This window comes from Alosa pseudoharengus, unplaced genomic scaffold (assembly GCF_046254945.1).
Source record: "Alosa pseudoharengus isolate Yale_2024_CS ecotype anadromous, Long Island Sound unplaced genomic scaffold, YU_APseudo_1.1 YU_APseudo_1.1_scf_1, whole genome shotgun sequence".
NCBI lineage: Eukaryota > Metazoa > Chordata > Actinopteri > Clupeiformes > Clupeidae > Alosa > Alosa pseudoharengus.
This window is the reverse complement of record NW_027468564.1, coordinates 11,826,620-11,853,469: the sequence shown is the minus strand read 5'-3', so window position 1 is coordinate 11,853,469 and position 26,850 is coordinate 11,826,620. Positions and strand designations below refer to the sequence as shown.

At 41.1% G+C, this 26,850-nt stretch overlaps 1 pseudogene; it reads left to right on the top strand.

The window, feature by feature from the left end:
* LOC143137593 (uncharacterized) overlaps positions 1-26,850 on the top strand; it is a 288,160-nt pseudogene that overhangs the window by 16,020 nt on the left and 245,290 nt on the right.

Here is a 26,850-nt window from a genome sequence, read left to right as displayed (position 1 = left end):
GGCAGGACTTAGTTTCTTATCCAAACAATACGGTTATCTCCCTACTGTGCGACAGGCATAATAGCGTCATATTACGTCAAACGTTAGAAAGGGAGTTATCTAGCGTTCATGGGCTTCGGAAAAACCTTTTTCCCAGTGAAAACATCATCATTCTGCGTCATTCACGTCACATTATGGTCCTTTCCATTACACTCGTAAATAGGGATCGACCGATATATCAGCCGGCCGATATATCGGGCCGATATTTGCGTTTTTTATGTGTATCTGCATCGGCCGATAAGCCGCTGCATTCGCCATAGTTTCCCCCCCCCCCCCGCATTATTTACATACAGGCGTCCACAGGCAGCTCTGTGTTGATGGAGACGCTGCAATTCACGTGCAGACTGCCCCTCCCCCACGAGCAGAGTGCTGAAAGCCTGCTCTTCAAGACAACAGTAAACTTTAAACTTTCAAAGCATCTTTTAACTGTTTGACTTAGCTGAAATATTTCCATACACTTTGAAGGTGGAAGCTTGTGGGTCCAAATGGAAAACACGAATGATAGATTGGTAGGGTACTTTTTTAATGCTTAATGATCGTTTATAAAACTGCTTGCCATTGTATTTAGGGAGCTGCAAATAGCTAAGTTGTAGGCTATCCATGCGGTAGCTGTTACAAACACTGATCATATGATTAAAGGAATTATCCGGAGTAAAATGCACTTTAGATCGATTTACGGATGATTGGGGGTACATACGTTGAGTTGACATCAAAATCATGTCATTCGGATGTGTTTTGAGAAAGTTTGATGGTACCGTTTTCAGTCACAACTCGTAGCCTGGAAGTCAGCGGGGCATTTCAATTGCGCCGCTACAAAACGCTATTTTTATACCTCTTCTACTGTTCCAAACAACATAACACTTACGTGGTAGTGAGTAGAGGGTCCCTAAAGCCAAACCGAAGTATCCCAAGGTCTTTATGTGGTCGAATAGATAGTCCAGAATGAATTTCATCAAGCCATGTACTCCCAATCATCCGTAAATTGATCTAAAGTGCATTTCACTCCGGATAATTCCTTTAAGATTAACCATAACTACAACCAATGTAAAAACATATATTACCTCAGTTTATCCAGCTGTGTGGTTTCCAGTCGAGGTAAACTCCAACGAAGTGCAGGTGGCATGACTGAGGATGTTCAGGTGTATGACTGAACATCCTCCTCTGACCCTTTCCCTCTGACAGGAACTGAAGCGTTCCGTTCGCGACGCGTAAAATCCATTTTAGATGAATGCTCTTTTTTTTTTCAAACGTACTCCCCGCTATCACGTCTATATGGCAGCGTATCCTCCACTGCATACCTGGCTACCAGTTTGTTCAGTTCGGTCTGTGAAACTAAACGTGTGGTGGGGCCTTAAAATCAAGCTTCAGTTGCTTAAGTTTTGTGGCACTGTCTCCTCCTTCGGTGGCCTTGGCCATTTATGTCGTGTAAGCATGCAACATTGAAATACGTTTAACTAAGTTTGAATTACTTGATACCCACGTGGATAGGCACTTTTGCCCAGGGCATAATGTACATTTCACAATTAGACCTACATTCGTTCCTTTACTTTCTTGGAGAAGAATGTCGTGGCTAATACTTCCATTTAGAGAAGGCTACTTTTGGATTAATTGGGCTCACCATACCTGTGTCTCTCGTTGACTGACTCGATTCTACTGTTCGTTGTGTGCCCGACTATGCATGCTTTCGAACACCCGCCCAACTCTACCTCTGATTGGCTTACCATGAGATTTTACTCGACCTCAGCCAATCGTCAGCATTTATGCGCTTGTCTCGTGCACTGCCCGCTAACCAAGGAAAAAGTATTTGCCTCTCTGCTCAGCGTCTGATGAAAATAACAGCTTCAATTATAGTAACGCGCCGGATTTTTGGCAGTAACGGTAAAGGCGTTATTAAAATGGGAAGAGTAATCAATTAGATTACTCGTTACTGAAAAAAAGTAACGCCATTATTTATAATATACAGTATATATATTCAACTACCAGTACAACTATGCACTTGTTTTCTATTTAATCTTCAGTCTTGTAGTACAAATGTGATTCAAATGTAATACTTTACTGAATTTGTTTCACAACACAGAAATGGAGTTTGAAATGTCAGGATTCACTGAACCATCACTGCTGCCTATGCCAGTGAAGGAGCTGAAAGAAGAGGAGGTTGATGATTTTCATCAGGAAAATCTGTTTGCGGTTCAGAAAGAAGAAGAAAACCCTGGACTGGATCATGACTGCAAAACTGAAACAGACACATCACCAACATTTAACTGCAAAGAAGAAAAGTCTCCACTGATGGAAATTAAACAGGAGGAAGAATCTGATATAAGAGAGCATCAGCTGACAGACTCTTCTCCTACAGGTAAGTTACTAATTAGTGTTTCATCTCCTGTATGAAATGCACTCTATATATATCAGTTGAATTGACTTGTGTGTCATCCTGTGACTGCCAGTCCCAAAACACCTGAGCAGTGCCATGCTTTCCTTCATTTCTTTGAAGACAAAATTGATCAAATTTACCCAAAGCCCTATGCAACAATTTTAGCAAAAATTACCTTAATTATGCAGGTTGAGAGTCGTTCTGATGGTTCTACAACACTTTCTGGGTCATTTCTGGGTCATTTGGTGGGTGCTTCGTCTCCCCCTATCGCTTCTCCGCAGAAAAAAACGAATATGCAACTTTCTGGACCCTGTAAATCCTCGAAAATGTAGTCAGATTGTAGTTTCGAAAATGCTTTACGGCAGACACACCCCCAGTCAACAGCCAGTTGCAAGGCAATTGTTGCATTCATCATGGATTACTCGACAAATAAGAGACCCAAGAAGCAACTGTCGAAGGAACAGAAGAAGAAGAAAAGGGAGTTTGACAAAAAGAAATTGTAAGTAGCCCACCCTTGGGTGAAGTTCATCTTTGTGATGTGGTTTGATAGTGTCTTAAACAATGTGTTTGCTCGACCGTTTTATTGTGAGCCCTGTATGTGTTTACCTTGGTTTCTAGTGGGGTTTAGTGTAGCAGTCACTTGTTACCAAACATGTTTGTTTGCGTTCTGAATCCAGGTTCTCATTGTGTATTTAGATATCTAGATTGCCCTTCGAATGTCGCCTGATTTGTCGCCTGTATCATGCAATATGTCCGCCTGAACTTAATAGCACTAATGCAGTGTCCTGACTAGGGATGAGTCGCGATCTTCGAATATTCGAATAGTTGGATTTGAATATTTTTCACACAGTTCCAATGTGTTAGGTTATAGGCTACATAATTCACGCTGGCTCTGAGCCAAAATGGGAGGGGTGGGGCCTGACGCGAGCTGGATCAGTCCAGTGTCAATATGGAAATGTAACCAATGGGCATCTGAATGTCCTTCCTTCGGGCCGATTGTTGGCCAAAATAATAAAATTATTTATATAGCCTATTCTATCGGCCCAAAAGGTGTGTTGGCCCACCGGGAAAATGCCCGGTATGCCAGATGGCCAGTCCTCCCATGCAATATACTGTATGAGCACTTCCGATCTGGTTTCCGTACATGTCACTGCACTCCTGTGAGTAATAAGTGACCTCCTGTCTGTTCATAACGGCTTAGCAACCATTCCCATCCTCCTCGATTTAAAGGTTGCACCAGTGATAGCGGGGTAACGTCACTTCTTTCGATGTTCAAACAAAAAAAAAAGAGCCAGCTCGCTACTCCCCTCCCCCCATGCAATTGAAACTCTCCTAAACGCGCATCTCGTCGGTTATTGGTTGAAACACTTTATTTTGCCTTTGAGTGGTTGCCAACACTTGTTGGTAGCAATTGTTTTTGGGTACAGATCTCAGAGCCTAGGCTGCCTACAGACGCACATTTTTTTACGGCCTACTCATGGGGCAGGCAGCTAGCGGATCATTAGGAAAGATTAGATGAATGTGATCATTTATGTTTGGGCCTTTTTTGGGCCTAAAATCGCTGATACAACCTTTAATCGCTGCATTTGACACGGTCAACCACAATGTTCTCATCTCCCGACTGTCATCTCCCGACTCACTGACTGCCTATCTGACTTAAAGCTATGGATGCAAAATAACTTTCTAAAACTCAACACAGATAAAACCAAATCCTTCTCATCAGCCCTAAATCTCAACTGTCCAAATCTCATAGTCTCAGTCTGAACATTGATGGTACAATTGTCAAATCCACTCCTGTTGTCAGAAACATCGGCATAATGCTTGGCCCCTCACTCAGGTTCGAGCCCCACATTAAATCCCTCACTAAAACTGCATTCTTTCACCTCCTGAACATTGCCTGCTTTCCCTCCTTCCTTTCTACCACCGATGCACAAACCCTGGTTTACTCCTTCATTACATCTTGCCTAGACTACTGCAACTCCCTATTTATTGGCCTCCCAACTAAATCAGTTTAAAGACTACAATATATTCAGAACTCCGCAGCCAGACTACTCACTCATACCAAGTGATCTGCTCACATCACCCCTCACATCACCCCTATTTTTTTCTCAGCTTCACTGGTTAACGGTTCTGTCCCAAAATCAAATTTAAAATTCTACTACTCACTTTCAAAGCCCTCCCTTCTGTTTCAGGAACAATTATCATCTTCCGCCACCACATAGACTCACCGCAAATGTCCTTTGGGTCATTCCACACCAACTCAGCCACCCATGTACATGACACCTCTAGAATGTAGATCAGGGAGAATTTAGTGATGATAAAGCATGAAAATAGTGGAAATAACTTGTGTTATGCTCAGTGATGGCCAACAATTAAATACTGAGATTGTCATGGATTAACCCCTTATCCCCCATGAAAGAGACTGTCCATCAAACTTTTAAAGAACTAAATAACAAGAATGTTACATTGTGTAAGAACACTACAAATAGAAGGGAATTTTTCCTTGCCCCGTCACTCTCAGTCATGATTTAGAGTTTTTTAAGCAATGAATTTTGCAAAACCATAATACATGGACATGTTACCATGCCAGCTAACCTAACTGTGCATGTGGAACATGCATTAAACTATTAACATACTAGTCTTTAAGCACAATTTCATTGCCATCATTTCTGCAGCTTTTTCAACTCAGGCACGAGTCTACCCACCACAACATTGCAATGGCGGATTCCTAACCAGTAGTACCATTCAATCATTTTAAGGTGTGTTTTGAGGGACTGAGGGGTTCGATTTCCCCCTGAGACGCCATATTTGTTTTTTGTATGTCTGCCATGCAGGTTCAATATGTTGAGTATGTGCACTGTTTTCTGGATTTACAAAGTTTTGTTTGTGGCAGACTGAGGGCTTTTCTCAATACAAAGTACGCTAAAGAACGGTCTCCCGTTCTTTAAAGTTCGAACTTGAAAAGTTAAGATCGTGAGTCCAGACTCTGGAGAACGCAAGGACACAGGCCGCTCAATTTGCAGTTTGAGACAGCAGCGTTCTTGCCGGCAGCTTCTCTCGGAACAGCTCGGGAGTCTAGTCATTTACCTATTGCTCTATTGGTCTACCCAGTATTTCTGACATTTACAATAAAATATATAATTCACCAGCTTGTTTAAGTTTGTTTCTCATATTTTTTTTTTTTTATTAAATATTAATAACAATATATTCACTTGCCTATGGCGGGAACAACGTTTGAAGTTCGCAGTTTAAGTGACAGTTATGATTAACGTTAGTTGTGAAGCCTGTAGCCTACCGTTTATAGCCTAAACATGGATCGGATTGTAGCAGCAATTATTATAGGTAGGCCTATTATGTATCAATGCTGCCATTTCTCCTATGTGAGTGTCACGGCTGAGCTGACGTAATGCATTGTGCAATCTTCAAGCCACCAAGTCACCACCCGATGCATCCTTGATAAAACCAACGATTCGAGAACACTTCCGGGAATGTTATGCGTTCTTGAATAAATGCGAACTTGTGAATTGGAACAGTACTTCGGCGGTGATTGATGACGTTTCAGAACGATTTTCAAGTTCATGAGAACACAAGTATAGAAAAGAACACATATTGAGAAAAGCCCTGAGAATTGCCTATAACCATACTGGGAGAGTTGATTCTTGTAGGCACGCCATTCGTCTGTGAGGATGGACTCATTGGTCCTGACGTGTTTTCAGATTTGTCTTATAAAAGTGCACCTTGAGCGATTCCTGACCAGTTTCAAAATGGGTCTTTTTTTTCAAACACACTGAATAGGGACGCCTTTGTATGGAATATGCATAATATGAGCCTCACGCATACATTTTACAATGGGTTGCATTTACTATCATGGGCATTTTTTATTTTATCATTAATATCACCCTACATGTGTCAGGCACCAACCTCTCTGAGTAATTTTGCCATTCTTGACAAAGTCTTCGAGCTTGCTGCAATCCCAACTGCTATCATATCCAGTTGTTTGAACTGCAAACCTTGTGCAAACATTTAGATTTGCTTTTTTACCTTTTTATTTTGCAGTCTCTATAGCAAAATAATTACAGATACGTTATACACTCTGGAATGTTGATGGCTGACCCACACAAAATATTGACATAGTCTCTATAGCAAGATGATTACAGATACGTTGTACACTCTGGAATGTTAATGGCTGGCCCAGGTACAGGTGCTAATGTACCAGTGATGTAGAATAATAGACAGACAGGTGCACTGGAGCACATTATCATGGCCTTATGGGGCAGCCGTGGCCTACTGGTTAGCGCTTCGGACTTGTAACCGGAGGGTTGCCTGTTCGAACCCCAACCAGTAGGCACGGCTTAAGTGCCCTTGAGCAAGGCACCTAACCCCTCACTGCTCCCCGAGCGTCGAGGTTAGTGTGTGCTTCATCTCACTGTGTGTTCACTGTGTGCTGAGTGTGTTTCAGTAATTCACAGATTGGGATAAATGCAGAGACCAAATTTCCCTCACGGGATCAAAAGAGTATATATACTTATGCTTACTTAACTGCTGATTACCCAGCCATTGTTCCTGAAGTACAGGTGCTAATACTATAACTATTCATATTAGGGCTGGGATAAATGATTATTTTTCAAATAAACATGGATCGGATTGTAGTAGCAATTATTATAGGTAGGCCTATTATGTATCAATGCTGCCATTTCTCCTATGTGAGTGTCACGGCTGAGCTGACGTAATGCATTGTGCAATCTTCAAGCCACCAAGTCACCACCCGATGCATCCTTGATAAAACCAACGATTCGAGAACACTTCCGGGAATGTTATGCGTTCTTGAATAAATGCGAACTTGTGAATTGGAACAGTACTTCGGCGGTGATTGATGACGTTTCAGAACGATTTTCAAGTTCATGAGAACACAAGTATAGAAAAGAACACATATTGAGAAAAGCCCTGAGAATTGCCTATAACCATACTGGGAGAGTTGATTCTTGTAGGCACGCCATTCGTCTGTGAGGATGGACTCATTGGTCCTGACGTGTTTTCAGATTTGTCTTATAAAAGTGCACCTTGAGCGATTCCTGACCAGTTTCAAAATGGGTCTTTTTTTTCAAACACACTGAATAGGGACGCCTTTGTATGGAATATGCATAATATGAGCCTCACGCATACATTTTACAATGGGTTGCATTTACTATCATGGGCATTTTTTATTTTATCATTAATATCACCCTACATGTGTCAGGCACCAACCTCTCTGAGTAATTTTGCCATTCTTGACAAAGTCTTCGAGCTTGCTGCAATCCCAACTGCTATCATATCCAGTTGTTTGAACTGCAAACCTTGTGCAAACATTTAGATTTGCTTTTTTACCTTTTTATTTTGCAGTCTCTATAGCAAAATAATTACAGATACGTTATACACTCTGGAATGTTGATGGCTGACCCACACAAAATATTGACATAGTCTCTATAGCAAGATGATTACAGATACGTTGTACACTCTGGAATGTTAATGGCTGGCCCAGGTACAGGTGCTAATGTACCAGTGATGTAGAATAATAGACAGACAGGTGCACTGGAGCACATTATCATGGCCTTATGGGGCAGCCGTGGCCTACTGGTTAGCGCTTCGGACTTGTAACCGGAGGGTTGCCTGTTCGAACCCCAACCAGTAGGCACGGCTTAAGTGCCCTTGAGCAAGGCACCTAACCCCTCACTGCTCCCCGAGCGTCGAGGTTAGTGTGTGCTTCATCTCACTGTGTGTTCACTGTGTGCTGAGTGTGTTTCAGTAATTCACAGATTGGGATAAATGCAGAGACCAAATTTCCCTCACGGGATCAAAAGAGTATATATACTTATGCTTACTTAACTGCTGATTACCCAGCCATTGTTCCTGAAGTACAGGTGCTAATACTATAACTATTCATATTAGGGCTGGGATAAATGATTATTTTTTAAACGATTAATCTAGCGATTATTTTTTCGATGCATCGATTAATCTAACGATTAATTTTTTCAGTCCGATTCGATTTCGATTCGATTATAGATTATCTCCCCATTAATTCACTAATAGCAACTTATACATGTTTATTTACATATCTGAATGAAAATGACTTCTTTAACATTGCAATATATGTTTATTGCTCTTAAGATTCCAAAATAAAAGACTATACAAGTGCAAAGTAATGCATTCTTAGTCAGAGGTAGCATTCAATGAAGTTCAGTAGGCTAGTGTATCTAATTGAGTGCCTGTCATTTTAAGACGTTCGTGTGGGAATCCTTGCAATTAACATTAACACAGTTAAAAGGCTGCTGATGTGTGGATGCAATTCATAACGTAGTTTGTTCAAATAGGTTCGTACTTCTCCTTTGGACAAGCACTTTTGAGTCTTGGAAAACACTTTTCCATTTACATCGGGATTTTGCAAACATTCAGAGTCAATAAAATAAGCCCTGCATGAGTAACGAATACAAGCAGCTGCAAGTAAGCATGCTAAACTTGACATCCAAACAGTATTCAGCATACTGTAACTTAACTTAGTTTAGTCTCTTCAATACTATGTTGTGATAAGACCTTAGCAGAGTTTACTTTAACTTTAATGCAGCAGTTTTGAACAAATTTGCGCAGCATGGTCACGATGTTAAGTGGATTTAATAGCAATTGCTAAGTGGATTTAATAGCAATTTAGCCCACTGTGTTCTATGCAGTGCTTCTATGTGGCAACAACAATCCTTCAACTATCGTGAATATTTTGTTAAATGCAGAGGAGGAGCAGCGGGCTCGTTACGAGACGGCGAGGAAAGGCTGTGTGAGTAAAAAGTGCATCTTATCTTTAATTTAAATAGTAGGCCTACAACATAGAACATCAATGTATGGTGGCCGGTTTTGATTTTGTGGTGCCCAGCCACAGATTAGTCAGCGTATGAAAAACACTGAAGGTGTAAAATTAAGAATATTTAGCAGCACACGTTATTCTTGACGAATCGACGCTCATATTTTGCGTCGACGTATTTTTTGCGTGGACGTCATCGATTACGTCGACGCGTTGTCCCAGCCCTAATTCATATGATAACATTTGATTGATAACATTTGATTATCCAGCCATTGTTCCTGAAGTACAGGTGCTAATATTGTGACTGTTCATATAAGTAAGGGATAATGTATAAAACGCCGGTCATTACTGGGAAAATAAGTCCCGACAGAGCGAACCGGACCCCGACGTGCAGCGGAGGGGTCTTATTCCGCCCTGAAGGGACTTATTTTCACAGTAATGACCGGCGTTCTATACATTATCCCGCTTATTATACGGCTACTTGCCAAAACGAAATAATAAACTCCCCACGATATCACTTTAGCCTACATAACCTAGCCTATTTGTTACCGTTCATCGTGGCATTTGCTGAGAAACAAATAGTTCGCAACAACACACGCTGCTGAACTTGAATCAAACATTCTTTAGAACACAGCTGATCAACCATCTGCTTTCACGTTTGAATGAAGTTCCAGTCCTTGCGTAGTGATATGAAAGACGTATCAGAAGCACAAAACCCGTTGCCATTGACAGCGGTAATTATATGTTTGCAGCGGTAATTACATGAATATATCTTACCGCTAGAACTTTGGGAAATCCTATTCAAGTCAATGGAGCGTTCTACTAGCATTGTGAAGAGCCGTATAATAACTGAAGATAACTGAGAAACCGCACCACTGCACTGACTGTGGAAAGCCCTTTACTCAAGGTACACCAGAGTATCCACACAGAAGCTCAAACCTCCTTAAACATCAGCGCACACATACAGGAGAAAAAACACACCAGTGCACTGGCTGTGGGAAGAGTTTCAGGACTAAATCAGACGTCACCATCCATCAGCGCACACATACAGGAAAAAAGCCATATCAGTGCACTACATGTGGGAGGAGTGTCAGTCACAGCTCAAGTCTTAAGAACCACCAGAAATTGCATACAGTATGCATACATTAGAGGTGCTAAAGTGACTAACCTAGTGATGGATCAAGAGAGAGAGTACACCCCTGAATGGTTTGTTGTGGTGGTTTTGCATTATTCGTTAGCTGTGTGCGCTATCAAAATCTTCTATTTACTGCACTATACTGCAATGCGGTAGGCCTGTCAAAAATATCTGATCATTGTAGGTGACAGTATTGAAACAGATCACTTCAGCATTCTAAATTGATCATTTCTGCCCTCAAGTTGAGCCTACTGTAATTGTGTACGGGCAAAATCTGGAACTAAATCTGGAACTAAAGGATGGTGTGTAAGGAATAAAAGAAGAATTAGAAAAGTATTAGAAAAACTCAATTTTATTACAAAACTGAATAAGAATCAGTTCAGACATGCTCTCTGGATGGTGTGGTGGTATAGCCTTGTGTTCAGAAACAAACACCTTTATACAGACAAAAATGCACATGTACGTACAAATGACTAGCCTAGAAATCTAGACGCACCCTAGCGGCAGCAAATGTCCTTTGCAGCCAGGGTAGTCTAACTCTCCGTTGGCTTGCAAGCTGGAAAAATTAAACTTCTATCGGACCAATCACATCATGTGACGGTTACGTGTGAATTTCCTGCTACTTGAAAACAAAGAAGACGGATGCTGTTGTTGGCACTTGTTTGTGTAATCTTTCAATTGTAATTGTAAATTACAAATGCAATTCAGATGTAATGTTTGACTGGATTTGTTTCACAATACAGAATTGGAGTCTAAAATGTCAGGATTTACTGAACCAACACTGCTGCCTATGCCAGTGAAGGAGATAAAAGAAGAAGAGGTTGATGATTCCCTTCAAGAGTATCTGTTTGCAGTTCAGAAAGAAGAAGAAAACCCTGGACTGGATCATGACTTCAAGACTGAAACACACACATCAGCAATGTTTAACTGCAAAGAAGAAAAGTCTCCACTGATGGACATTCAACAGGAGGAGGAATCTGGTTCAAGAGAACATGGCCAGAAAGACTCTTCTCCTACCGGTAAGTTACTCATTAGTGTTTTGTCTCGAGGAAATATTGATGCATGAACATCAATTACAATAATAATAATTATAGAGTATTTCAAATTGTTTTCTTGTCCTTCTATTGAAAATCTTCAAGAAAGCAACACAGATGAGATGAGACATGCTGTGGAAATTGAACATCATTGTAATGAATGTGGAAAGACCTTCACTAGGATGGATCATCTCAAGACTCACCAGAGGATCCATACTGGAGAAAAGCCATATCAGTGCACTGACTGTGGGAAAAGTTTCAGGACTAAGCAAGAGGTCACCATCCATCAGCGCACACATACAGGAGAAAAGCCATATCAGTGCACTACATGTGGGAAGAGTTTCAGGACTAAGGCAGACGTCACCATCCATCAGCGCACACATACAGGAGAAAAGCCATATCAGTGTACTACATGTGGGAAGAGTTTCAGGACTAAGCAAGCGGTCACCATCCATCAACGCACACATACAGGAGAAAAGCCGTATCAGTGTTCTACATGTGGGAGGAGTTTCACCACTAAATCAAAGATCACCATCCATCAGCGCACACATACAGGAGAAAAGCCATATCAGTGTTCTACATGTGGAAAGAGTTTCAGGACTAAGGTAGAGGTCACTATCCATCAGCGCACACATACAGGAGAAAAGCCATATCAGTGTTCTACATGTGGGAAGAGTTTCAGGACTAAGATAGGGGTCACCATCCATCAGCGCACACATACAGGAGAAAAGCCATATCAGTGTACTGCATGCGGGAGGAGTTTCAGGACTAAATCAAAGATCACCATCCATCAGCGCACACATACAGGAGAAAAGCCGTATCAGTGTTCTACATGTGGGAAGAGTTTCAGTAGTAGCTCAAATCTTAGTCAACATCAGCACACACATACAGGAAAAAAGCCATATCACTGCACTACATGTGGGAAGAGTTTCAGTAGTAGCTCAAATCTTAGTCAACATCAGCGCACACATACAGGAAAAAAGCCACATCAGTGCACTACATGTGGGAAGAGTTTCAGTCAAAGCTCAAATCTTAAGAACCATCAGAAATTGCATACAGGAGTCGACTAAAAGAAATGCTAAATGGACCGAGTATGTGTTTTTATAAAATCAGAGCTCATGTACAGACAACTTTATTCAGCTAATGCAAGATGAAGAACAAGCATCACATCATCCTGGACCAGAAGGATGAATTGCCTGTGTGATACAATCAGCTGTGGTTGCCCTCCATGATCTGATTAAGATGCAGTTTGTTTTTGCTTATCCCCTTGCCCTCCGTAATTTAGAATGTGCAATAGCATATGTTATTTGAACACCTATGAAGTAGATCCATTTTGTTGGCCTTATCACAGTTGTATATTAATTCGCCAAACTTGTTGTGAAGTTTAAATGAACTGTCATGTTGCATCCAAGCCGTAAAATACAGATGTACATAATGTAGCAACATTTAGCATATGACAGAAATGCTTTTAGCTAGTTGGATCGTAGTAGGCTAAGTAAAATAACAATGTTTCAAAGACAAGGTACATCAGAATCCTGGGATATGCCCGCTTGACAACGAGAGTGATACAACTAATGTCTGGCCTTTGGCCAAAGCAACCATCCATTTAAAACTAGTAACAGCAAGTTGCAAAATTGTTAATATGTGACGGAAAAAGTAGTTCTACAAACACATGTCATGCTATTCTTATGACGGTTACATGTCACTCTTATGTAGACCTCTTCAAATAAAGTGTTACTGAAAAATGTTACTTATTTTTAGACATTATTGACACATTATTGATGTTTATGACTGTTGTCATAATGTGTTATTCGTTTTTTTGGAATGTCAAGTTGACATTGTTTGGGTGTCATCTTCATGACAACTTGACATTAGCCAATAAAATGTAACCCGTTTACAATATTGTCATGACAAATAGGATGAGTTTGGAGGGCTGCGGCGTAATACTCTTGGTAATTTAAAGTAAATGTGAAGGTGCTCTTTGGTAAAAAAAAGTATATGTATAAGTATTGATAGTCCAAGGCACTCTTCAAAAAAAAGGTTAAAAAAGCTTTAATAGGTAGGCTTAATCATCATGCTAAAATGCCTTGGACTATCAATACTTATACATTGTCATGACAAACTTGACATTAGTCAAGAAAGAAATGCAAGGTGTTTGGCATGTTTGTCATGAGAACTTGACATGTAACTGTGTTTGGCCTGACTTATCTTCTAGGTATATGAAGTGATGAGTCTAAATAATTGACTGTCATGACACCATTATAAATTGGTCATGAGTACTTTTCTTGACCTCAACTACAGTGGTACAGTTTTGGCTTGTCATTAACCTCCTGAGACCCTGCGTCCTCGTATGAGGACATAACATTTAGGCTTTGCAGGACTTTCTACTTCAATATTCTGAATACATTTCTGTTGCCCTCATATCATGACAGTTTTTTGCACCAGTTAGTGGTAATAAAAGCATATTATACTATATTGGGAAAAAACAAGATGGCGTCGATATCAACCTAAATGTTTTATCAGCGGGCACATGACAACTGTCGTCATGGTAAAGTGCCATTGTAATTTATGGGGTTGAAACTTGTTTATTCATGCTTATTAACAGTTCTAGTATGATATGGCATACATTTTTCACATTTATTTTTTTTTGTAACACATCAGGAAGCTTTTATCTTTTATGTCCTCATTTGAGGACATCGGGACTTAAAATGTGTGCTTCCAGATTGCTTCCACATAATAGACCTATGGTGCTAGTTCTAAAGTTTAGCAGTTTCCTATACACACATGCACACACTTACACATTTTGCATTGTTTTTTGCATTTTGCACTGTTGTTTTCACACAGTTTTGTCAACTAAACTTAAAATTGATTTTTTTTTATTATATGTTCCAATGAATATGCGCTCGTTTTACTAAATCATGCGCTCATTTTACTGAGTTGTGCACTCATTCTAGTACATAGTGTGCTCATTTTACTAAATTGTCCACTCTTTTTAGTAAATAGTTAACTCATTTTAAAAAACTGTGCTCATTTGACAAAAATAGCTAATTTTGCTAAATCATGCTCTCATTGTACTAGAATGTGCACTGAATTTGGCAAATGATGTGCTCAGTTTCATAAATAGTGTGCTCATCTTACTAAATTGTGGGCTCATAGCTAAATTGTACTTGCATTTAGTTAAATTATACACATTTTTAGTTAAATGAGTGCACATTATCTTGATATACACACAAAATATCTTGCAATGACACCTCCAGGGTGCCATACTATCACACACACACACACACACACACGTTTGCATTATTTTGCACATCCTTGAATTTAGTGTTTAACAAACACACACACACACACTTTATACTTTTGTTTTACTCTTCTTTTAACTCTATTCTATTCTGGTGAAATAAACAGAGTTACACTTTGTTACACAATGGCGATTTAGTTGTGTTTTATGGTAAAATAGACCCAATGTCCTCAAATGAGGACATCACTTTTCTCAAAAACTACTTGATGTACAGAGGTGAAATTTATTTTGTATACTCATGAAGCCCTAATAAACCAAAATAACTGAGAGAAATAAAAAATACATTCAAATTTATACCCCGGGTCTCAGGAGGTTAAGCTGTCACAAAGAACTATTACACACCAAAATAGTTTCCTGACAGTGTCATGAATACTTACCTTTGACCTAAAGCATTGGTTCCCAAAGACTGGGTCGCAGGAGATTTTATTTGGGTCGCCAGCATAGTCACAATTTATGTTGTGTAGGCTAATAGCTTAACCTACAATTCAGCCAGGGAAGCTAGCACCTTTTTTTAGGATCTAGTTTGTTTACTACCACAGTCTAGTCATGTTTTTGTCATAACTCAATCTGTGCATTTTTGAATGTAGTATAGTTGCACAAACAATACCAGATACCAGCTCTTCAGCTTGGCCGATTAAAAACTAAAATGTGTCATTTGAAATCTCAAAGACCGTGCTGTCAACAATGAAGCAAACATCCATAGACCGGCCGGACATATGCTATTGATACTTTCAATTGTAGATGCACTCTTTACAGTTAATAGCAGCCTCTTCACATTCCTCCTTAGTTCTGATTAAAAATGCACAACGGTGCATTAGATTAGGGTACCTTTTAAATGGACATTTTAAACACTGTTTTCCTGACGTTTTCCGTCTCACGAACTCCACTACAGTAGCCTAAAGGCGCATTATCGTTGTCCTTCACCTATTGCGCAAAAGCCTCTTGTTCTGATATTTATTAATTTCACAGTCTTACAACATGGCCCATCACAACACCAATACAGCCTTAGCACAAACAATCACACTTTTAAAAATGTGGAAAATGCGGATTTAAATTCCAAATAAAGAAACCTCCACAATTAGGCTACAATATAACGACTTGAATTATTTGCATAGGCTATGTTTACATCGGAATCGACGTCCACGGTGTTATGGATCCAAATGTCTGCAGCGCAACGTAGACTAACATCTCTCTTAGATATTCAGGAACAGCTTATTATGCTGAGAGTGACTCGTAGCATGCGAGAATATCCCCAAACTCTCGGATGCGCATTAAAAATGATATTTTCTGATCTTTACTGATCCATTGTAGAATGGTTCGAAGGGGCCCAACATAGAAAAGTTTCAGAAGCCATGGCCTAAAACATCAACAATTTGGGCAGTATTTGGTGGTTGCATGTTACATCTGAAGATAATTGGGTCGCGATGGTCTGTCGTTTTTAAAAAGTGGGCCCCCAGAAAAAAAGTACAGTGAACCATCTGAACATGTCATTAAGTGCCATTACACTATCATGTAGGTCCTATTTCTGTACATTTTACATTTCTGGAACATTTAACTATAATAACAAGAGTTTATTTCAGCAATGAATTTTGCAAAACCCTAATACATGGACATGTGTCTGCCATGCAGGTTCAATATGTTGAGTATGTGCACTGTTTTCTGGATTTACAAAGTTTTGTTTGTGGCAGACTGTAGGACGGTGCTAACTTGTGGATCAGTTATGATTTTCTGTGTCACCACTATTCCTGACTTCAGCGGGAGTTGGGGTAGTAAGAGGGCCCTATTGTTTCGGGTCTCTTTGCTCCATTGTCTTTCCACTGCAGCAGCTACTCCTGCTGAGTGTGACAGTTGGAGGTTTTGCCGGGTTGAGGAATGTGCTCCTGTCAGTGCCGAAGTCTAAATCTAACACACTTCCTAGGATCAACCTGCAATTGTGTGTGGGATTAGATGTGTTTGTCAGTTGACGGAGCTGTCTCCTACCGCCCGGGCTTTGATGGCGGGCTATGGCATCACTTATTGCTTGCATGTTAAATGGTCTTTCTTGCTCGTCATCGGCATCTTCGGCATGATCTGAGTCATCCGTCCATTCACTATCTGCAGCTGCGTTGGCCATGTCACCCTAGTCTCGGCTGTTTAATAACTGTTCCTCTTTGTTAAGGGCTTGTAGGTGCGGTTCCTTGTGGGTAGTCGTCACTCCCCACTTCACTATGTGTTCTGAGCTCTCTTTCCGGATACAGTCAGTGACACCTAAAATATACCTTATCTACGGATACAGTCAGCCTCTGTCAGCTTCAGTGATCGACTTGGTTTGCCAGTAATTATCTAGACAGGATATATAAGGGCCGGTACCTTATTGTCCTCTTTTGTCCTTTACTGGGCCGATTTGCGCCTGCGCTATTATTTTATCAAGACTTTCCTGCGCTTTTTTTGAGCTTCCAGATTCACCCGTGGCCTCTCCAGTGGCTCTTCTGCCTGATCGTACCTTATATACACTCTTTCCGGGTATATTGGGTTCGGGCGCTTAGACTGTATAAGCCTACCCCATACACTCTTTCTGGGTATGTTGGGTTCCTGCGCTTAGGCTGTGTGGTCGTTCCCTATACTCTCGTGGGTATTTGGGTCCGAGCGCTCAGGCTAGTGTGGTGACTTGTCCGTCCAACTCAATCACTGCCTACACGTTGGGCGCCATGTTGCGTTTTGTGTCCACTTTGATGTCTACGGGACTCCCGTAACACAGTAGAGATAGCTACTCCTGTAGGTGTGGGTGCGGACTGTGAGGATTTCACAGGGTAAAAGAGGAAGTATCTTTCAGTGTATGTGTCTCATGCGAGGGCCCCTTTTCAACGGGTTTAGGATGTAGGGTTGACTTTGTTGGTTTTCTCTATCTGAATCAAATTCTCTAATTTGGGGTTTGGGGGCTAAGGAAGGTGGACTACTTCAGAGTCACTTTCTATCTCTTAGTCGCTGTTCCCTATTCCCTTGGTTCGTACTTCAATATGTGGTTAACTTTACTAAAAGAGGAAGAAATTCAGAGCTGTATTTGCAAGAGTCGTTTGTCATCAAAATCTGAGAGAGGTCAGAAACTCACTACGGACGTTCGTCTGGCCGTCCAGATTTGAGAGAAAATCAACTACCCTATTATTACTTTTTATGACAATTCTTGTAACATATATGCACTTCAATTGACCACAACGGATTTATAACCATTTAGGTCCTATCTCTAAATACACAAGTATTTATCAGACAGATTTCCGTATCCTTGCTTGGGTGTGTGATGTGCGTTTAGACCACAACGGGTCCTAGACCTTAGTTTCACAAACAATTTTTCACAACAAATAAATTTGCTAACAAAGCCTATTTGGTTTTTTGTCTGCCCTGGAGCATAGGACTTTCCTTCCTAAATGCCTGGCTGAGTTCTCTACTCCTGTGTGTGTCAGTGTGTGCGCAGTATATTTTTTGCCCATATACAGTGTCTTAGAAAGTAGCCCTCAAACGGACGCTTACTCACCCGGAGCAAAGGTTTTTGGGGCAGAGCCCCTGTTGCAAGGCGTCCGGGGTTCTCAGCAATGTCGCCTAGTGCTGACAGCAACCCCTGAACAGGCTCGGAATCCCAGGACACACACCTCAACACAGACAGAGGTTTAAGAAAATGTACAAATCTTTATTACATACAGGTCAAAGCATTCCACCCACACAGGTTTCGAGCAAGGGTTAATAGGTCAGCATTGGTCACACAGCACAGCTAGGGTCTTGGAAACAAGTGAGTAGAACCACACCATAAACTACCATAAGTTTCAGAACCCTAGTCACGACAAGATATCAAGCAGAGTACCACAGCAAATCTTGTTCACGGCACACAACCATTTGCACACGTGCACACTACGGATCCCCAGACCATTACCAGCAACTTAGCCTTCCACCCCCCCCAAGCCAGAACCCATTCATGCAGGCAGAGACATAACACACAAACAAACAACAAGTAAAAATGTCCGTTCGGTCAGGGCCCCTCCTGACCGAAAACAAAGAAAAAAAAGAAAACACGAAATCAAAATGAACTGAGTCTCACCCGGCCACTGTGCACTAACTAGGCCGGGGAAAATTATAGTCTTTTATCCACAGTCTTTTAAGCCAGCAGCACAGGACCTTTAGCTTGAAGCACAGCCAGAGGACTCTTATTTTGCCTTCACAGGGGATGGGGTTGGCGTGGGCACGCCGCCGCTTTCCTGGCGTGATGACGTCACCGTCCCGAGAACCCGGAAGCTCTGCGCCACTCGACTCGCTGTTGCTGACACTGTTAAGGAGTAAACAACCACGATGAGCGCTTTGCGGCAAATAATCACAATAACTTCATTCACACAGGCATTTACATGGGATCACCGTTCCTTTAGATCGGTTTGAGAGCGCAGAATAGTCTTAACGACCATACGATCTCCAGTCCTCTCTCGTAGCCTCTTCCCTCTGTTAGACGCGGCCGGCAAGCTTCATCGGTGACATGGATTGCAGGGTCGCACAGGAACAGCGGCACTGTCTTAATGGCTGGATCCGTCGTCCGTCGTCCGTGCCTCGCTTGTCGCTCCCTCTCCCCCCAGACTGCCGAATCACATACTGGTGAGCCCTTTTATTTCCCAGTCCATTAAGAGCTCCACCAATCTGCATCGCAGCCGTCCCATCCTCCGAGTGCCTACACCTGTATGTCATCCACCCCGTGGGCGGCGATCGTCCATACTAGCCACCGAATACATAAACAAAACAGCGGCAGACACAGACCAAAGACTGGCCATTACAGTACATCCCCCTCCTTCTACAACACAATATGTCCAGTGTTCTTGTTTGCAGTCTGTATTGCCCCAATAAAACATTCATAATTATCACACGTGTCTGTCCCCCCTCTGTATAGTCCCCGATGGTCAGCAAACACACAGGTAAACAGATATGTAAACACATTCTATGCAACATTTGGGAGACACACAGGGCCCACACGACATAATTCCCCCCCCACTAAAATATTGGTCGTCCCGACCAATCACTCCTGATACCGTTGGGGACGTACCCCTAAGTTAGACCGTTGCGACCGCCTGACCAGAGGGTGGATGAGGTTCTAGAGTCAATTCCGCCCTCGGCTCTAGAGTCCTAGGCTCTTGGGTTGCATGAGTCCTAGGGGGTTGTACTTGCACTACTGGCCACCAAAGCGGCAAAAGGGCTCCAGTCCTCGTTGGTTCGGGGGCTTCATCGTCCTCAGAAACAGGAGGGCCTTGGAGACCAGCAGGACAAGGACGTAAGTTGTTCCGATGCAGAGTGCGAATGGGGCCTTCCTTCCCCTCTGGTCGAATGTAGTAGACTGGCTGTCCCGGCCGCACCTGGGAAAGAATCACAAAAGGTGAGGGGACCCACCTTGGCTCCAGTTTCCCTCGGGCCCGGCGCCGAAAGTTGCGGACAAGTACCCGCTCTCCGGGTAATAGTGGAGGGGCCCGCGCCTTCTTATTATAGCGGATCTGGTCCCAGGACTGCCTCTGTTGGGTGCGTGCTCGAACCTGGTGGTAGGCTGTGGTCAAAGCCTGATGATGTTGGTTGACCCATCCATCCAAGGTGGTCCGTTGTTGCGGGGGCCGCACATCTACACATAGATCCACGGGTAGCCGGGCGTGTCTGCCAAATACTACAAAGTGGGGGGTTAGACCAGTGCTACTATGAATGGTATTATTATACACCTGTACCAGCGCAGGCAGCTTGGTCGGCCACTGCCCCTGATCTTCAGCCCGTAGGGAGCCCAACAATGACAACAGAGTTTGGTTAAACCGTTCTACTGCCCCATTGCATTGTGGGTGGTATGAGGTGGTCCGGCTTTTAACACACCCGTAGAGGGTGCACAGCTGTTGCATTAGCTCTGACTCAAAGGCACCCCCTCTGTCAGACAAGATCCGCTCCGGGCAGCCGAACGTCTGGATAAAAGCTCCCCACAACGCCTTCACCGTGGTGTGGGCAGTTTGGTCCCGGGTCGGCACAGCTACTGCATAACGAGAAAACAGGTCAGTGATAACAAGAATGTAGGGGTGGGTGTCGGCTGGCCTCCCCAACGACAAGTAATCTAATCCCACCACTTCAAATGGGTAAGTGCTCTGGATAGACTGAAGAGGAGCTCTCACCTCAGGGCCGGCCTTGCTTATGGCACACGACAGCAACACAGGAGAGGCAGAAAAATACGAGAAAACGCTAGACGGTCTTTTTACAAACCCCTAATCAAAGGTTAGGATTTTGACTTTTATTAAATACAAATCAAAAAAATACAAAGAAAGAAAACTGTCTAAGTCTAAAAGCAAAATGCTCGATCCAAAGACAAATGAAGAGGAAAAAGAAGATCAAAGAGCCCTGAACAAGGGGCCGTTCTCTTTTTATACCCCTCTCGGTCAGCAGAACATGTCCAAATTTGGAATTGTGTCTTGCCATGAAATATTGGTTCTGCTTTTTTGTTTTTGTTTAGTTGCCAGTCAGCTTTTTGTTTTGCTGACAAACAGTTTCTTACAGCTGGTACATTATGTTCTTACATTCGGTCTTTACATTTTGTTCAAAGCACATAGCATTTAGCATAACACACTTTAATTCTAACACAACCTTTTTATATCTAAGCAAACACATTTTATGTAGTAAAACATTTTAAGTTTTATAATCAAACTTTCTTATATATTTAAGAAAAACACTCTTTAAGTTTAAGCAAACTTAACTAACAGATTATTCTAGCAAAAAACAATTTATGCTTTTAATTAAGAAAACACACTGATACAGTTTTTAAACATTATAAGTCTAACTTGTTTCACACTGGTTGTCTATCATTATCTTGCAGCATTTGCACATTTTTATTTGTTTTAGAGCAAGCTGGATTTAAGCAGTTATATGACTAAAAATCTTTTAATAGTAAATCATGAGTTTGATTATTAATTATTATCACATCTTCACATAAAGTCATGCTACAGTAATTTTGCCATTCTTGACAAAGTTTTTGAGCTTGCTGCAATCCCAACTGCTATCATGTGCAGTTGTTTTGACTGCAATCCTTGCGCAAACCTTTAGATTTGCTTTTTTACCTTTTATTTTGCATTCTCTATAGTAAGATACTTATAGATACGTCATACACTCTGGAATGTTGATGGCTGACCCACACAAAATATTGACATAGTCTCTATAGCAACATACTTACAGATATGTCATACACTCTGGAATGTTGATGGCTGACCCAGGTACAGGTGCTAATGTGCCAGGTGTGCCAGTGGTGTAGAATAATAGACAGGTGCACTGGAGGATACTATTCATATGATACCTGCTGATTATCCAGCCATTGTTCCTGAAGTACCGGTGCTAATATTGGGACTATTCATATAACTGAAGATCGTAGGCTACAGTATTAAACAGACCACCTCAGTATTATAGGTTAATAATTTCTGTCCTCAAGTTGAACCTACTGTTCATGCAGGGGCAACAAATAAATCTGGAATTAAATGATATAACAATGTTGTGTAAGGAATAAAAGACAAGGTTACCAATATTAGCAAAACTCAATTTTATTACAAAACAGTATTTCACACTACACTAGACCAAATCAGTTCAGGCAACCTCTGGATGACCGTGTCCTGCTAGGGAACAAGTCCTTGTGGTCACAGATCAACGCCGTCGCCATATTGCTGGGGGCAACACTTTACTGTCTATGGGCAACACTTGCCGCCCATCAGAGACACCTGTCTGATTTCCAATCAGAGACACCTGTTTTCCATTGGCCTTTGCTCGATTGGTGCTCCCACCAAAATGGCGGCGCTATTGACGTACGCCCTGGAGCCCAATGCGGTATCTAGCTTTCTAAAATCAATGCTTGTGGTGTCTGAAAGAATGTCTTTGGGTCCTCATTCCTGGCACTCGCTGCACATGCTGTAGACATTCTCACTACATCTCTCAGGTTAGTGTCCGCTGCATCAGCCCTCCTCCGTTCACCTGGCTAAAGTTCACCTGATGAGGATGGGGAGGCTCAAACCACAACAAAGTGACAACGTTCCAGCTCCTCAACGAATCTTTCAATAAGAAAAACACAGTATTTTAAGTGGTTAATTAAACTATCTTTATGAAACTAAAGTCACAGAAATGGATAAAAACAACAAAAAATTTTACAATCTGAATAAGGGAATAATAGTTTGTCATTCTATTTCAATCACCTTACAAATATAACAGAGTACACAAGACTGAAAAGAGACTGAAAAGTTCAGCCACCAACATTTTGACTGAGTCAGCATCATGCACAATTTGATGAATGACTTGACTAATGACTAATAATCCTGCCATTCTCCAGGATTTCCACAACGTCCTGTTTTGCATGTTCAACCGCTGTACCATTCTTCATGCAGACCCTGTGCAGATGCCTTGACAAGTATTTCTGGGTTTTCATGCACACAGGGCACAGCAGATAGTCTCTGTTTGCATGTTTCCTGGAAAAAGAAAACAAGGCATTCAGTATAATGTCCTACACTCTGAATATTACAAAAGCATAATCATATGTGCTGATTTACAATCAAGTCCCTAAGCAACTATTAGAAACCACAAAGGAAGCAGAAGAACAGCAGCTAAACTGGAAGAAATGGCTTAATGAAACGGTTATTTAACTTACCTTAGGAGCCATTTGTCAGGAATGGATTAAAATAAACAGTAGAAAATGCTTCTCAAGATGTCTGGAGCTCTGAGTCAAAGGCTCAAAGGGAGAAAGTGAAATGAGGCTTGAAATAAAGCTTCAGCAGTAGCAACTGAAATTGCTTTATTGACTTTTGGTAAAAGCCTAGGAATAAAAGCTATTTAGAATTATCAACAAAAATGCTATTTTTTTGGCTTGTGACAAGAGAGCAAGCCTCTGTCTTCTGTCTGGAAGAATGATGTCTGATGATCTCTGATGATGGAGAGTTGCTCAGAAGAGAACCAAGGACATAACTGACCAATGCTGGCCTGTGCTTTTATATGAAATGTGTTGGTGTTGTGACCTGACAGCCCCGCCCACATCCATGCATTTACAGTAAACCAAAACTTAATGGCCTCCCCTTTGTTTAGGTCAATAGCCATCTGCAGGCTCCCCATGGTCATGGAAAACTGGAAAAGTGATGGAATTGTAAAATCCTATTTTTCAGGCCTAGAGAAATCATGGAATTCAGTAAATTCATTGAAAGCTTTAGAAAAGACCTGAAATGTATTTATTTTTTTCTTGCTTTTTTACTTGAGCTCGTGCACCAGTATCGAACTGTGGTGCCTCAGTAAAATCTCAAGTTCAGGTTCAACTACTTCCTGTATTTAGCAGCAGTAATGTACAGTATTAATATAATAACAGCATACGAAGAATTTTGTCAAATTCACAAAGTCAAAGCAGCAATACAAAATGTAATTAAAGAGGCACACACATCACATCATCAAATCTTCATGCCAAACCCAGTTAAGAAAAGTATATATGGAAGCTAACAACAATTGAGTGCCCTTATTCAAAGGTAGCATTTGTCAGCGTTAGTACAAATATGTATTTGCCTAGCACAGGCCTACGATCTAAACATAATTGATTAAATTATAGTTGAACACAACTACTCACTTCTGCATAATTCCATGGAGTGCTGAAATTTCTTTTTTGCCCAATTCTGAGCTATGAAACTCCTCAACCATGCGTGGTGGTTGTGAAGGTAATGAAGTATCATAACTATTCCACCTGAGTGTGCATGGTCAAAATTATATTTTAGGGTTATATTTTCAACCCTAAAGTTGGAAACCATGTTGAAATTTGGTACAATTTATTTCAAAACCGGATTGCTAATGTGCCAGGTGTGCCAGTGTGTAGAATAATAGACAGACAGGTCGTCCCCTTAGAATTACAAGGTTCTATCTGCACTCTGAGTAGTTTTGAGATATTGAGGTTTAAAGTTTTTGCATTCTAAATAACAAAACTGCTATATGGTATAGGTTTATTTAATCCATTAAAGTTACATACACCCTAAATGTGTTCTAAATGTGAAATATTAAAATCCTTGAAAAATCGGAAGTGGAGCTTTTTGGAACAGGTCAAATGTAAATAGAACCTTGTAATTCTAAAAACTCACAATCGCCTTGGAATTATAAGGTTCTATCTTACAAAACATGAAAGGAAACAATGTTTTTTTTTTGTAACACTACAGCTGTTGCTTATAAAAAGCTTAACAATGTTAAGGGATGCAATTTATAGTCTAGTGCAGATGTACATTTTAGAGACCTTTGATTTAGATAGTGCTGCAGGCCAGTAGAAAGGAAGGATAACTTAAATGAAAGTACAAAATTACTGTTTCTTCTGATGGTTTATTCAGCGATCAATTAAAATGTAGACATTAACTTATACGGCAATAGACAATACATTACAATTAAGAAGTACCTCAGGAAAGGATAATACAATATAGAAATGTAAATACAAAGACAAATTGTTACCTTTTTGATATCATAAATCAATCAAATACATAAATTCAATCAACAATACAATATATTAATATATCTCAGAGTATGAACAATAAGCTTAATTGTTTGCAAACTGGTCTTATCTCATTTCATCATCAATCATCATCATCAATGACATCAATTCAATCAACAATACAATATATTAATGTACCTCGGAGTATGAACAATAATTGTACCTCATGTTGGCAAACTGGTCTTATCTCCTTTCATCATCAATCATCATCATCAATCATCAATGACATCAATTCAATCAACAATACAATATATTAATGTACCTCAAGAGTATGAACAATAATTGTAACTAATGTTGACAAACTGGTCTTCTCATTTCATCATAAATCAATCAAGGACATCAATTCAATGAACAATACAATATACCGGTATTAATGTATCTCAGGTTATGAACAAGAATTGTAACTGGTCTCATTTCTGTTCACCTTGAGTAAAACACGTAAGAATGACACAGGTGAATAGAATTCAGATACTGCCATAGCCTTCTCAATATGACTGTGCATATTGTCTACTTCCTGAACTGCTGAATGGCCTGGGGTAGAGTACTTCATAGTGATCTTTTCTATTTGAGAATTTCTCGTCAAGAACTCTGCAATTGCAAAAGCTATTATGGAATTTCTGTTCTGGGGTACACAACTGTCGCTCCATGTAACTATACTAGTGGCATGTGGATGGTCAAGTACAACTTGCTCTAATATTTTGATTACTGCACTTGCAATGTCATTCGCACCCCTGCCTGACATCCCCTCTGTCCATAAAGCACAACCTTTCTTTGTAAGTGAAGCGTGGGCTGCTCCTGCTCCTCCACTGTAGCCCCCTGCTCCTCCACTGTAGCCCCCTGCATCACCACTGTAGCCCCCTGGTCCTCCACTGTAGCCCCCTGCATCACCACTGTAGCCCCCTGGTCCTCCACTGTAGCCCCCTGCATCACCACTGTAGCCCCCTGGTCCTCCACTGTAGCCCCCTGCATCACCATTGTAGCCCCCTAGTCCTCCACTGTAGCCCCCTGCTCCTCCACTGTAGTCCTCTCCTCTTTCGTTGTGACCTGTGGCCGAAGGCCCACTGCACTTCCAGCTGGCTCAACCTCATCACTGGCCTGAAGGAAAATAATGCATATTTCCCCATATTATATATTTGTGTGCAATTAAAATTAAAATATAAAATACAATCTAAAATTCAATATCTAACATATTCTTTTATCAGCTCACTATCTTTTATTATATTGTATTGCAAAACTGTTGTTACACTAATGCTTGGCTTTCTGTCTGTGTCCATTTTTTTCTTCCTCCTCATCACTTCATTCATCATGTTATATTCTCTACTGTGCATTTCCTTCTCTGCTCCTCAGTACTAACATTACACTTGCCTCTGTGATTTTATTGGATGCCCTCTTTCTTTTTCTTCCTCTCCTCCTGGTATGTTCCCGATGTTTTCTAGTTTTAGACACACCATTTGGCACCATTAAAACAGACAACAAAGCAGTGGCCTTAATGACTGGCTAAACAGATTAGGTTATTAAAATACCATTATTAAAATAGCATTAATGTTATGCTACTCAAGTAATTGTCTACAATGATATTTATTCAAAAACAATCCTATGCTTGCCTCCGTGTCTAGATTGACATTGGAAAGCTACAATTAGCT